Here is a 4744-nt window from a genome sequence, read left to right on the forward strand (position 1 = left end):
TCTGGAGAGCATGCCAGGAGGAGCACCACCTTCCCAGCAAGCCCAACAGGTCCCAGTCCTCCTGTCCTTCCCATGCCCTTGTGGCCAGGGCCAGCACTCCCAGTGTGACCTGGCCTTTGCTCTGCACACAGGTTTGCAGTGCAGGCCATGAAGGCTCTGCTGTGCCAACTGGAATGTGAGCATGTGGTTGTTGCAATGCAACGCAAGCGTGGCTGGGACACGATGCTGTTTGCTGACACCCAGCACTATGCCGTGGGTCTGCTGGCCATGTGAGATCCCCTTCTCCCCACTGCCCCCGGCATTTGTGCCCTGTGCCCCACACAGTCCCTGTGGTCATGGGCCAGAGATCCTTGTCACTGAGGGATGGCCAAGGAGCCTGAAAAAGGCTGGGAGAGGAAGGTGCCCAGAAGGAGCCACCTCCCAGAGCACCCACATTCCCTCCAGGGTGGTGGGGAAAGACCAGAGCTCTCTGAGTCAGTCCTGGGAGAGGTTTGTCCCCCACCTCAGGCTCTTGGTGTCTTTTTTCCCCCTTCCAGGGAGATGTGCAATGTCGTGGTCTCCTTCTGTTCCCGCATTGCATTCCATCTTCTCCAGCCACTCAGTGGGGAGGAGCGATGGAATCTACCCTTGCTGGCATTCTTTGTGGAGGTGAGCCTGGTTCCATCGCTGCCTGGCTGAGCTGCCTCCCAGCTCTCTGCCCTCTCACAGCCACAGCTGCCTGGGACGGTGCCCACGCCCTGTGCTGCTGCCTGGGCCCAGCCCTGTGCGCTTCTGGGCTCCTGCCGGCCAGCTCCCCTGTCACTGCCCTGTGCCTTTCAGGTCCTAGACATCTTGGATTTCACTAAATATGATATCAGCATCCTGAATGTCTTGGAATGGCACCTGCACAGCAAGTGCAAGGAGCGGCGTCGCCTGGCACTCAGAGGCCTCGTGCTGGTCAGCAAGGATCCCTCGATGGTGAGAAGGGGGCCATGGCTGAAGCTGCGTTGTGGAAATCAGCCCCATGGGCATGCAGGGCTTCAGGAGCTGAGGCAGCTGCTCCCAGCTCTCCTGCCTCACCTGCCCCAGTGCTTTGGGGCAGGCCTTTGGCCTGTGGGCCCTGCAGCAGCAGGTTGGCCTTGCAGTGCCAGGCTGGTGTTGGTGGTGCAGCCGTCCATGGCTTCCCAGCACAATCTTGTGTTCCACACAGGCCAGGAAAATGTGCTGTTGGTCTCCAAGCCTTCTGCCGCTGCTGGATGATGCAGATGGATATGTTGTCAGCATGACTCTCTCTGTGTTTACAAATGTGGTCCAATACAAAGGCATGCAAGTATGCAACAACACGGCCCCAAAGCTGGCTGAGGCACTACTGCTGCTCTTTGATCACGTAAGGCTCTGTGTCCCCAGCTGCAGGCACTGGCTGCTGCCCAGAAACTTTGCCCAGGTGAGCCTTGAGAAATTTGTCACAAGCCCTGATGCTCTTCCCTTGCTCCAGGACAACAGCTATGTGCAAGTGCTCTCGCTTGAGCTCTTCATCAGGGTGATGGACTTGGTAGTGGATGAGGGAAAAAAGCCCCTTGAAAACATTTTGAACCAAAGTCTCCTCCCACTCTACTTCCACTGCCATGATAGGAACTGGGATGTGGCAAAGGTGAGGTTTTGTGGTATGCTGATGGATCTTGGGGAGGGGGCTCGGGTGCCTCCTGCCCTGGCACCTCATGTACTGAAGCCTCCTCCAGGCACTGGGAAAAGGTTGTGGGTCCTATGCCCTGGGCTGTGGGGCCATCTCTGGGTCTCTGTTGCTCCCCAGGCCTCTCAGAAAACGCTGCTTCGTGTGGCCGAGTTCCTGAACATGAGGAAGCTCAAGCAGCTGGTGAAGAAGGGGCAGCTGCCAGAATCTGGCCAGTGCCTGGTAAGGAGGGCCTGAAGCCCCAGGCTCAGCCCGGAGAAGGCCCCTGAGGGCGGTGCTCAGTGTGCGGGCTGGCAGCTGTGCCCCTGCCCGCTGCTGCAGCCAGAGGCCGCGCGGGCTCTTCTCCAGGCTCCCGTGGGCCCCAGCCGGGTGCCCATGGAGCCCCGGCCCAGCGGGGCTGGGGGCCGGCACCGCGGCTCCCCGGGCAGCAGCCGGCCCTCTGCCCCCTGCCCTCGGGAGCCCTTGGCCAGCGGCTGCTGGCCGCGCCTCAGGGCTGTGCGGCCAGGGGAGGCCGGGGCTGGGCACAGGCAGCGCCCGGCCCAGGGGCTGAGCCCGCGCCAACCCTTCCCTCCTGCCGCTCTCTGCAGCTGGCAGAGGACAGGAGCCAAGCGGCCGAGCACCTGCGCCGGGCCCTGCGCTACCTTCAGAGCCCACAGGAGCCCCTGCGAGAGGCGGCCGTCACGTTCATGGGTGAGCCCCGAGCCCTGGCTCCCTCCCCGGCCCGGCTGCAGCAGCTCGGCCCCAGCCCCACCTGCTACCCCAGCAGCGCCGCTGGCAGGGACCTGTGCCACTGGGGCCAAGATGAACTCTTTGTTCTCAGACATGGCCAGGTTTCCCTTGACGGAGGAGCAAGAGGAAGAGCTCCAGGATCTCAGTCAGGGTGAGTGAGGGCAGCGGGCTGGCCAGGCGAGCTGCAATGCCTGAACAGGTAGCTGCAATCCGTGTCCCGGCTGCAGTGGGCTTTGCACCCTGTGTTGACAAGAGGTGTTGTGGGCAGATCACGTAGAGATTTCAGGGACATGGGTGGAATTCGTGGCCCACAGCTTGCTGCTGATCCTGTTGGCAACACCTCTCTCTTGGCCATGGCAAGTGTTGGGTGGGGTGGCCCTGGCAGAACGGTCTCCTCAGGTCACTGCAGATCCAGGCTCTGACCATGGCTGTCTTGCTCTCTGTTCCAGGCCTAGAATCCCCAAAGAACAATGCCAGCCCATCCTGCTCTAACATTGAAAGTCATTCTCAGCTAGGCCTAAGACCTGAAGAAATAGGGTCCTTTTCTGGATCCCATGAACCAGTGTCCCAAGAATAGCACCAGGAGACACTGAATAGGACACCATCTCCCATTGCCTCAGGAGCTCTTGACATAGTTGATGATTGCTACAGCTGAGCCTGTGGGAAGCTTGCATGGCTTCAGGCCTCTCCCTGCCTGTAGATAGCTCCCTCCCTCCAGCCCTCAGACAACGTCCATCTACTTTTCCCCCTCCCCTCTCCCTCCCTTTCGACAGCTCTATCTCACCAATAGGCATGGTCTGAGGGCTCACCAGCCCTCAGACCATGCCTATTCCTGTGTTTTCCTTCCACTCTTCCTTTTGTTAGCTCCATCCCTCCAGGCCTCAAACCCTGCCTATTCCCTTTTTCCCTCTCATATCACCCCTTTGCTTCGCCTTCCATTAATAAACAGTTTGGCATCTTAACTTTGCCTGCATCCCTGTGGAGCTGAAGTAAATCTGGGGCCCTGGGACACACAGGCCCTGCTGCCGTTCTCTCCCACGCCGTGTTTTGTGCAGGGACACAGAGGAGCAAGGGCAGGTCAGGCTGGAAAGGTCCCTGTGCTGAAGGTGCAGTTCCACAGCACTGTGCCGTTACACATCTTGCTGAGCACACTGAAGGCCAGCAGTGGGACAAGGAGCCTGTGTGTGTCAGGGACCAAGTCATGTCTAAGACCCTGCCGTATTTGGTCCCCTGTTGTGCACATCAATAAGATAATGAAGAGCAGACAATGAAGGAAATCTTACGGTTAAACTGGTGGGAATTTGACCCTTAAGAGAAACAATGGACTGGTCAATCGATGGGAAGTGAACCTGCGAAAGAGGAACAATACACAATGGAGCTGTGGTTGGCATGGAGGGGTTACCACAGGTCACTGCAGCCTCATCTCACACGCTGGCCAAGCATGAGATGACGTTTTAACTGGAAAAACTCCACTCCAGAGGAGGAGATGTCAGGCCTGGTTCTGGGCTGGAGGGACAGAAAGGACAAAATGCCCGTCCTTTTGATGCAGGGGATGCCCTGAATGTGGGAGGCCTGCCTGCCCCCTCACTGGAGAACCATGCTGAGATACCCTGAGAGCAGCCCAGTGCTCCGTGCTCCTCTCTGCTGACACGTGAGCGTTTCTCTGCTTTCGGGATGGCCCTGGCTGTGTCAGGGCTGCTACGAGGGCACGAGACAGCCGGTCCTGTCCCGCTGGGTCCCAGCAGTGCCTGGCAGCAGCCCTGCAGCCACGTCAGGATGCTGGCCAAGAGAGGCCCTGGAAGCTGAGGCAGCTGATTTGAAGCTTTTGCAGATACACCCAGGGGATGGCCAGCGGTGTTCCCTCAGGATACAGCAGTCGTGAGGGGTGTCCCTAATTCAAAGAAAGCTGCAGACAAACGCATTGTCCATCAAAAGACCTTTTATTAAGCTACCAGGAGGGCAGGTGTCTGCACCCTGTGGAAACTCAGCACATCCCTCTGGATGTCCAGAGTTGCCGAGAACCCCGTCAGGTGGCTGGGAGACCCTGACAATCTGCCCGCAACACCTGCTGGCTTGATTTTGATCCTTCCAATGAATTGCCAGCTTGGCATGGGGATGTGAAAGACACGCAGGTTTGAATGGTGCAGTAACAGGGTATTGACAGGGTGGAAATGTTGATTTTAGGATTTTTGGTATAGGCATTATAGGGACAAGATGGAGGAATCAGGGTGTGTCTAGTCCTTCATTCTTCTTTCTTCTTCTTGTTCTCCATTTTCTGCTGTGATGCTGGCACTTGGGGATTGGTTTAGAACAGAAGTACACTGTCTAACATAGGTGATAGGTATT

This window comes from Zonotrichia leucophrys, chromosome 7 (genome assembly GCF_028769735.1).
Source record: "Zonotrichia leucophrys gambelii isolate GWCS_2022_RI chromosome 7, RI_Zleu_2.0, whole genome shotgun sequence".
In the NCBI taxonomy this organism is placed as follows: Eukaryota; Metazoa; Chordata; class Aves; order Passeriformes; family Passerellidae; genus Zonotrichia; species Zonotrichia leucophrys.